Source organism: Lolium perenne, chromosome 6, assembly GCF_019359855.2.
Source record: "Lolium perenne isolate Kyuss_39 chromosome 6, Kyuss_2.0, whole genome shotgun sequence".
In the NCBI taxonomy this organism is placed as follows: Eukaryota; Viridiplantae; Streptophyta; class Magnoliopsida; order Poales; family Poaceae; genus Lolium; species Lolium perenne.
Genome location: NC_067249.2, coordinates 148,141,302 through 148,151,706, shown reverse-complemented (window position 1 = coordinate 148,151,706; position 10,405 = coordinate 148,141,302). Strand labels below are relative to the sequence as shown.

Below are 10,405 nucleotides of genomic sequence, written 5' to 3'. Positions count from 1 at the left end.
ATTCTTCAAACGGAATTTCAGATATTTAAAACTTAATTGAATTCATTCAGACTTGCTATATATTACATAGATTCGAACGAAATTCGATGAAATTTAAACTAAATCCTAATCTAGTAGTACTTGCGGCGGTCAGAGGCGTCGTAGTAGTGGGGAAGTTATACAGGTCATCGGTGACGATCTCCTGCTTGCCACGCTCGTCGGGCACGTCGATGGGCTCATCCTTCACCACGCCGCTTGGTCCATCCTCGCCGTCGTCGATAAGGTCGACGAGCGGATTCCCGGTGTCGCGGATGGATATGACGATCGTCGCGTCGAGGTCGTCCCTCTAGGCGTCCTTGTCGTTTAGCGACGCCGGGAACACCGCGTGCAGCCCTAAGCAGTCCTTGGGGTCGTCGCTGCTCGCGATGAGATGCTACTGCCGCTCGTACTCCGCCAGCAGCGCCGCCTTCCCGGCTGCATCGTCGTCATGCTCCTCCTTCACCTCCGGCTTCAGGATGAGGAGGGCGCCGCCGCCGCGCCTTTGCTGCTGCTGGCTGCCGCTGCCGCCGCGCCTCGGATTGACGGGCTGCATCGCGTACTCCGGCTCCTCCTTCACCTCGCGCTTGGGCATGGCGTAGGGCGCCACGCGGTGCGACGAGAAAGGCGTCGATCGCGTCGGCCCTGACAAGGAAGAGTTGGAGGAGGACGACCTCGGCTGCTAGATGGTGGCGGCGACGATGGTGTCTCCAACCTCGGCATGCCGTTTTGGATGTCGTCGACGACGTGCTCCAGGGTGCACCCCGGAACGCCCCAGAAGAGGAGGCGCCCAACCTTGAGGTGGCTCTAATGGTGGTGAGACTTGGCAGATTTTTCTTCAATGATTGAGCAACTTGTCCCATTGGAGAAGAGAGCTATTTATATGAGTGAAGCTCTCAGAACTGACAGTTATGGACGTTTTTCAGTAACACCGAAAATTCCGGTCAGGAGGACCGGAAGTTCCAGCCAGTGTGCAAACCTGATGATGTAATTGATCACCGGCCGGTGTTGGATCCATCCATGGGAAGCGTGAAAACAAATGGATTGGCAATACAGTACATCACAGGAAAACATGCCTCCCTAATTCTCCCGTCCTTCTGTCCGGACACACAAACCATTATGATTCTCAAACAGCAAAATGCCGACCGAAAAGAAAAAACTAACAGCAATTCTGTTAAAGAGTAATACTGGATTAACTTTACGGAGGAACAGAGGAGGGATCCAACATAGGTACTCCCTCGTTCGGTAATGCTTGTCGTGGGATGTATCTAAATTTGCGACAAGAATTATAGAACAGAGAGAATACAATTATACAAAAGAGAGAAGAAGAAGAATCCGTCACTCTTGCAATATGGAATTGTGCATTTTGGCTATAAAAAATATATGTATCGGTATTGACTGGTGACGCGGGCCAAGGGGTAGCCACCTGCAGCGAGAATCCTGCCCCCAGAGTAAAGGAAATGCAATTTTGTATTCAAACAAGGTCAAGTTGCCATGCTATGGAAGCCACTCCCTCCATTATTAAATACTAGCAAATGATGGCGCGGCGGCACGCCGCGCTGGGCTAGAAGTTGGAGAGGAGTGTATTACTTATGTTTGATGACGCAGGAATATTTAGCTAGTTTCGTCCAAAATAATTACAGCGAACACATTCATATCATGACCAGTAATAGAGCGAAAGAATCACAAATAGACCCTGTACAAATAAAATCTGACTGAAGAGAAACACACGGGTAATCCATATAATGAACAAAGTAGGCTGAGACATGATTAATATACTTAAGGGTCTTAGTAGTGTCACTACAGTTAATGATATACTATGGCCAGCTTTCACCTCAATGGAGCTCTTAATGTGCCCTTGCTTCTTTTCTCTAGTCCATGGCCGGTGTTTCTTCTAGCTTAACTTGTCCTCATCCTGCGCCGCTACAACTTGTAAAACCTGAAATTAAAAATGATTTGAACAAAGTTAGAACCACACAAGCAATTACTCTTTGTTAGAGTGATTTGATGTTTATAAGGCTTGTCCGGCACAGTCCATAGTCTCGAGGGGCAGGTGGTAAAAATAATAATGGAGCAATGCAATGTTGGGGAAAAACCTATGAAAAATTCGACGATAACAACAGATGCCAATAAGTATCTTACAGATTCAGTGATAACTAAATTGACAGATGCAAAGAAGTGTCAAGAATATAGTAATAGTGCTATCCAACGGTAGAGCTCAACTTCCGTTGGTGGATTCTAACAACCATTTTTATTTTCAACAACAAAAAATAAGTGGATGCATTTCTTTTAGTAGTGGTACAACTATTGATGGTAGAAGAAAAGTGGCCTTCATATCAAGCAGAGACAGTACATGTATAGTACTGGGGGAAAATAAATAATCTGAAAACTTATAATCTATCTGCAATTTGACATTTACATAGGGAAACTTAAACTCTAATCTTAGGAAGAATAAGGAGTGAGAAGATCTACAGGCTAGTTCCTTAACAGAGAACAATCTATCTGCCTAATATACAAACACTATTATATAGAACTTGAAACATCAATAATAGAAGAAAATGCTATTGAATACTGGGAACAACTTCTCAAACATTTGAATTGAAAAACATAAATAAAATAAAATTAGTTCAAAGACAAAGGAATCATAAAGAGTATGCATGATTGCATTTATATTCTTGCCTAATACACCTTTTTGGAGAATACTTTACGCAAACAATGTGACAATCATTTAGACTGTAGAAATGAACCCCAAAATAATATTCAGGAGCCACCATACATGTCTTCCAATAAAAGAATTACTCCACCTTCAAGAGCAAGCATATTATCAAGAAAATAAAGAATCAGAGAGTACCATATGGATAAGCGAAAGAGTGATTGTCTTGCAAGATGAACCAAACTGACAGCTCCTCAACTGATTACCTTCTCACAAACCCATGTATGGGGAGATCTCCTGGACAAAATTTTTTCCTTACCGAAGAAAGAGAAGATAGGACATTCTTGACACGCCACCCAACCGCTTGACTCAATTTTACAACAATTAACCTTAGGCAAACTACAAAGCTACAGTCAGGCTATGAAATAAATCAGTATCACATATTTATCAGGCTGTACCTAACAGGAAAATTAAGTCACTCTTGTGAGTTACTCCTAGTTATTACTCTAGCTCAAAGAAAAATATGTTGGTTCAAGAGACTAATTACCTATGCAAACCTTGGTCTCCGTAGACAGAAAATTAGAGCAGCAAAAAAAAATGATTGAGTAGTCAAAAGTTCAGGTTCTATCACCTTATTTGACAGAGGTATGTCCATGTCCTCTATATGAGCACATTTCATGAACCAGCGCGACCTTGCGAGTTCAGTTCCAAATGATTTGAGTTCATTTGGAATAAACATAAACCAGAAAAATGGATTCCTTAAAACAAAGCAACTTGTATAGGAAAAATAGTAAATTAGAAAGATAAATTCCTAGGACATATACAGAACATAATAATCTTGATTTGATGCTTATTTAAATAATTTCATATCTACTATATATTTCTCTAAAGAATAGTATGCTAAGACACTACGTGGTAATCATATTAGCTTCTCGTTCAAAATGACCGGAGGTTTTCCTGCTTGGCGAACTATTTTTAGGAAAAACCGAATCACACTAATAGTACTTCTGTACAATGTGATGTCCAGATTAGAAATTCTAAGTGTATAACTAACCATGGCGTAGGGAATAAGTCAGATAATTTTTGTTTTGACTCTACCAGGGAACACTTCGATGATTGGGTTGCGTTCCATTTTCCAAGATAATACCAACATGTTCCAACCTAAAACTTGTCTGAAAATGGAGATAGAAGATACCACCTCCTACTATTTTGTACACATGAAACTAATCCTGACCCTTAAGAATGTGCAACATTAAGCTATTATTCATTTCATCGGTTATTCAAAAGATAACAAGAAAGAAAACAACCTCCCACACCTCACCACTGTATCCAAAATTCCCAATACATTATAAGAATGCAAGTACCTCAATCAAACGATCATTTTAGAAATGACATGCCAGCAAAAAACAACTTTAAAATGCTTAAACAATTCTTAGCAGACCATCTGGTTGATGAACCATCAAATACTCTTCCTCCCATCTATGTGGAAGTGGTAAAATTCTGTTAATGAAGATTGAAGAGATAAACAATGATATGTAGATTATGTCCACATTGAATATATATTACTCTGTAGCAAATGAATAAAGGATTAGCAATGTTGGATATAAATTTATTCAAGCATGATTTGGCTAATCTGGTCAACACAACTTCTGCCATTATAGTATAGAGCTCTTAATGAATGGAACACAGAGAAGCAGTCAACACTGATAAAAGGGAGTTTTATCCAATGTAATTTACCAATAACCAGTCCCATAAACTATTGGACTGATTGGTGAGAAATGTTGCTTTCCAAGCAAGCTTTGTCTGCTAAGTTAACCGAAGTTTTCTTCTACCCACAGATGAGATAATTGTAATCTGAAAGAGATAGCATACCTAGTTCTTCAGCACAAGGGACCAGATGTGTGGAGTCTGTATACCATCGAGCTGCAGCCTGGATAACGCATACATATTTCCGTAGAAAATTAAATATCATGACTGAACACTTGTATCATTTCTCTGACCAAACAGTCATAGCACTTAAGTGACAGTAGAGAAGATTTAAAACTTGAAAAGTATCCCTTGAGAAAAATGACATGATGTGCAAAGTCCATGTTTTTCACCACCAGTGATTCAAATCTGTGAATCGTAGACACCTGTACCAAGAACAGAAAAAACTACTATTGAGCAGACCCCTTATTGAAGGGCTAACTACAAAACTGAAGTAGAAAGCAAAAGGGCAGTGTTGTTTAGATAGGTACCAAGAAGAAGACAGTAATATAGCCATTCAACATAAGAAATTAAGGCTACTGAAATAGTGAGGATGCTATTAAGAAGTATGTTTTAATGAACTTTACATCCTCGGATTTAATTTGTGTTTGCCGTTAGATCCTAATGGGTGTGCAGGTAGTTAAAACTGGGGCAATCAGACAAACAACAGTATACGGATGAAAGAGATGGCCATATCTAATTTCATGTATATATGATCACATTTGTAGAATTAAACTTACAATAGTAGTAGTACAATTTTTATTACAACGCATCAGTATAACGCTGCTGTCAAGGTTGTTTGCAACCATATATTCACATGGAAACAAAATTGAAGAATCCATCAGAAGAACGTGAGAAATAGAAGCAACCATCGATGAATTCAGAAATACTCACCGGAAATCCCTGTTCCAAATGCAGAGTGGGCATGCTCACCCTACCAATCGGAGCGTCCCTCACCCTGGCACCAAGAATCCATGCGCCGCTTAGGAGGGAGAAGCAGGCGGAGGGGCGCCGCCGTGATGGTGGATGGGGACGCTGGCAGTCATTCTCCCTCTCGTCGTACCGTGGGCCGTCAAATCCAAAACTCGATGGGGGTCCTGCTCCTCACTGCGCGCCTCCTCGGGCGCCATGAATGGCGGCGTGCCCTGAACCCGCCGAATCCACGGTCCTCGCAGCCGGAGTCCGTGAGATTGGCCCAACCGTCTGCGGCCATCCGGGGTACTCACAGCCATCCGCAGCGGCGTCCACGCGCAGCACGACCCGCCACCGCAGCGGAGAGAACCAGGGAGGTCTGATGGAGATGGCATCTAGGAATAAGAAGATGAGGCCGGGCCTCCTTAGGTCACCCGTCGCTGCCTCCCTCTACATGACGGTGACGGCTTGCAGTGGTGCACGAAGGCTTTTCCTGTAGCCGAGTCGACGCAGAGGCCCCAATGGCATCCTCCATGACAGCGAGCTCGCCGGTGACGCCGTGCGGAGTGCTCTAGCACAGCGACCAGGACTTCTTCGAAGAGGGTAAGACGCGCATACGCCAGAGGATGCGGGAATCACGACGGTGAGGCACAACCCCCAATCCAATCTGGCCGCTCGGCCGGCGAGCACCAGGAGTTAGCGTGGCCAAGACCGGACATCACAATTCGCAACACCAAGAACTTATGCCAGGGGGGTCACGCGGCAGGGGAGAGCCCGGCCGGGGGGAAATTCCTGCTCGCAATCCCCGTCGACCAATTCGCCGTCGGCCAGAGCAGCGCCGAGGGGGCAGCCAGCCGCTTCACTGGAGCAGGAGCCGAGCCTCACCATGGCCGCCGGCCACTGAGGAGCTCTGGTACTGCTGGTCCCCTCCGCTATTTCCACCCCGTCTACTCCGGGGAGGTGATGGAGAGCAGCGACGCCGTCCGACAATATCTCGCCGCTGGCCATGTCATCCTTTCCGATCACCGTCCACCGGCCGCTGCATTCCCTCCCGACACTTGCCATGGATGGCCTCCTCTCTTCTGCCGGCAGCCGCTCCTCGTGTCGCCGGTCACCACCGGATGGAGCACGGGATTATTGCGTGGGAGTGCCAATTAGATGAGATATGAGGAAGAAACTCCAGGGACGGCGAGGAGCTGGCGGAAGTCTTGTCGCGGCGTAGTGGTGCCCTGGCGCTTTCTATGTCTGTCCTGTTTATGTCTCCATGGCTCTTCTTCTCCGCGCCAGATCCAGCTCAGATGGTCCTCGGACTGACTGATCTGCATCCGTGCGAGGCGTTCAGGTGGTTTTCCGGGGGAAACCCTTGGCTGGCTTCGTCAGCCACATCCGCAACGACGACTTCGGTCGCCGTTCTCCTTCTTGAAGGGCGGATGAGGTTACCTTACCTTTCCCTTCCCCTCCACCCCGGGTGAAAACCTAGGCTTTGGCCGAGCGACGACGGCGCTCCGCGTCGTTCTCCTCCTTGGAGGCGTCGCTTTGGGATGAGGGGACGGAGGAGTTGACAATTTGGAGGCTTGGACGATGGTGCGGTGTGGGCATGGTGTTGGCAAGGTCGGAGGCGCTTCCCAGCAAGTTCAAAGCTTTTTGGGTGCTACACCACTTCTATGTCCTGTTTTGCTGGTGGGTCGACACCCTCGAGCCTGGGTGAGGAGGGAAGGGTCCCTCCTCCGGCAGCAGCACGGCGAGGTGGTCTCTGAGCCGGTTCTTCATCCTTTTGGCGCTGGCGCTTCTCCTCTTTGCTTGGCCCTTGTCCCTTCCGTCCGTGGCAGTTCTTCGTGGCTTGTGCAAGATGGTGTTTCGATGGTGCGGCTTCACGGAATTCGGCTCCGAGTGCCAATGTGCAGTCTCCTCCACAGCAGAGGTTGGGCAGTCTAGGGACGCAGGTTAATTCCTGCCAATGTCCAAACCTGCACTGGATGTGCAGGGGCACTCCAGGACTTGCTGCTGTTGCTTCGGCCCTGCTTGCGGCTCCCGGTGCTTTTAGTTCCTATAGGGCTTTGCTTTTCTTTTAAACTTGTTCAAGTGCGTGTAAGCAACACCGTTGTATCCTAGCCGGTTGAGGGCTTTATTAATTTAAAGTCGGGCCCTTTAGGCCTTTTATCTAAAAAAAAAGAAACTCCAGGGATTGGCAAAGGCATGGGTTTTCCAGAGAACTCCCGACACGAGGAGAAGGATTAGTGGGGATAGAAAATTCGGGTCAAAGCGGTGTGGAGAACCAGGTGTCCACGCCAGAGCTCACAAACCGACTGACAACAGTGAAATCTCTACGTCCACCCACGTCAAAAGGAATCACAGCACACATCAAAAGAAACAACCAAAAATCCAAGGCAACACCGCAACTGCACATACAAAAAAGCACCGTGAGAATTAACTACAAAAGAGCATACGTGTCAAAACGCTGTGAACTCAAAACAGAGTTCAAAATTATAGGAAAAATCGAAGCTGTTAAGCTATAATATAGTAGTTATAACATGTTTTGTCATGTTAATTTGGTTTAGCAAAACATCTTATATTTAGAAACAGATAGAGTAGCATAGAATAATTTTGACAACCACCCCTGCAGGTGAAGTGTATAACTGATCGCCAAAAATCTTAGAGCATCTCCAGCACGTCCCTCGAAGCGTTCCCAAACGGTGCCGGATCGAGCGTTTGGGGGACTTGCTTCCTTCGTACCACGTTTAGGGGATGTCGCTTCCCAGCCGCATCCTTTAAACGAAATTTCAGATATTTAAAACTTAATTTAATTCATTCAGACTTGCTATATATTACATAGATTCGAACGAAATTCGATGAAATTTAAACTAAATCCTAATCTAGTAGTACTTGCGGCGGTCAGAGGCGTCGTAGTAGTGGGGAAGTTATACAGGTCATCGGTGACGATCTCCTGCTTGCCACGCTCGTCGGGCACGTCGACGGGCTCATCCTTCACCACGCTGCTTGGTCCATCCTCGCCGTCGTGGATGAGGTCGATGAGCGGATTCCCGGTGTCGCGGATGGATATGACGATCGTCGCGTCGAGGTCGTCCCTCTAGGCGTCCTTGTCGTTTAGCGACGCCGGGAACACCACGTGCAGCCCTAAGCAGTCCTTGGGGTCGTCGCTGCTCGCGATGAGACGCTACTGCCGCTCGTACTCCGCCAGCAACGCCGCCTTCCCGGCTGCCTCGTCGTCATGCTCCTCCTTCACCTCCGGCTTCAGGATGAGGAGGGCGCCACCGGCGCGCCTTTGCTGCTGCTGGCTGCCGCTGCCGCCGCGCCTCGGATTGACGGGCTGCATCGCGTACTCCGGCTCCTCCTTCACCTCGCGCTTGGGCATGGCGTAGGGCGCCACGTGGTGCGACGAGAAAGGCGTCGACCGCGTCGACCCTGACAAGGAAGAGTTGGAGGAGGACGACCTCGGCTGCCAGATGGTGGCGGCGACGACGGTGTCTCCAACCTCGGCATGCCGTTTTGGATGTCGTCGACGACGTGCTCCAGGGTGCGCCCCGGAACGCCCCAGAAGAGGAGACGCCCAACCTTGTTCCAACTGTTCCGCCGGCCGATAAGGCCGGTGGTGTTGTTCATCTCGATGTCGTGCTGCGTCGTTGCTGGTGTCCGCCCAGTTTGGATCGGCCCGCTCCTCGGTGGTGAGACGAGATCGTCGGGCCCTGATCGCGTCCCTCCAGCGCTCCATGCCCGGCGACGGCGGCGGTGGGATGCCTACGCCGTTGACGATCATCCTCCAACCGCCGCTGCTTGGCAGGCGCATGTCCGACGGGACGGGATATCCCGCAAGGTACAGCGCCCACGCCTGCGCCACGGTGAGGCTGCCGCGGCCGAAGCCGTTCGCCGCAGTGATCTTGCTGGACGACGACATTGGCCAGGGAGGAGGAAATTTGGGATCGACGAAAGGTTGGAGCGGCGAGAGATTGTGACGGGTGATACGCGTACAGCACGCGTCCATTGGGAACCCCAAGAGGAAGGTGTGATGCGTACAGCGGCAAGTTTTCCCTCAGTAAGAAACCAAGGTTTATCGAACCAGTAGGAGCCAAGAAGCACGTTGAAGGTTGATGGCGGCGGAGTGTAGTGCGGCGCAACACCAGGGATTCCGGTGCCAACGTGGAACCTGCACAACACAACCAAATTACTTTGCCCCAACGTGACAGTGAGGTTGTCAATCTCACCGGCTTGTTGTAACAAAGGATTAGATGTATAGTGTGGATGATGATTGTTTGCAGAAAACAGTAGAACAAGTATTGCAGTAGATTGTATTCGATTAAAAGAATGGACCGGGGTCCACAGTTCACTAGTGGCGTCTCTCCCATAAGATAAATAGCATGTTGGGTGAACAAATTACAGTTGGGCAATTGACAAATAAAGAGGGCATGACCATGCACATACATGTTATGATGAGTAGTGTGACATTTAATTGGGCATTACGACAAAGTACATAGACCGCTATCCAGCATGCATCTATGCCTAAAAAGTCCACCTTCAGGTTATCATCCGAACCCCTTCCAGTATTAAGTTGCAAACAACAGACAATTGCATTAAGTATGGTGCGTAATGTAATCAACGACTACATCCTTAGACATAGCATTGATGTTTTATCCCTAGTGGCAACATCACATCCACAACCTTAGAGGTTTCTGTCACTCCCCCAGATTTAATGGAGACATGAACCCACTATCGAGCATAAATACTCCCTCTTGGAGTTACAAGTATCAACTTGGCCAGAGCCTCTACTAGCAACGGAGAGCATGCAAGATCATAAACAACACATAGATGATATTGATAATCAACATAACATAGCATTCACTTATTCATCGGATCCCAACAAACACAACATATAGCATTACAGATAGATGATCTTGATCATGTTAGGCAGCTCACAAGATCCAACAATGAAGCACAATTAGGAGAAGACCACCATCTAGCTACTGCTATGGACCCATAGTCCAGGAGTGAACTACTCACTCATCACTCCGGAGGCGACCATGGCGGTGAAGAGTCCTCCGGGAGATGATTCCCCTCTCCGGCAGG

At 47.6% G+C, this 10,405-nt stretch overlaps 1 long non-coding RNA gene across 1 annotated transcript; it reads right to left on the bottom strand.

The window, feature by feature from the left end:
• Positions 1-1,761: 1,761 nt before the first annotated feature.
• LOC127307253 (uncharacterized) lies at positions 1,762-6,506 on the bottom strand. Its single transcript, XR_007855358.1, has 2 exons — positions 5,309-6,506; positions 1,762-4,800 (listed from the first exon to the last, which is right to left on the bottom strand). It is a non-coding gene; the product is annotated as an uncharacterized lncRNA (long non-coding RNA).
• Between the last annotated feature and the right edge of the window lie 3,899 nt (positions 6,507-10,405).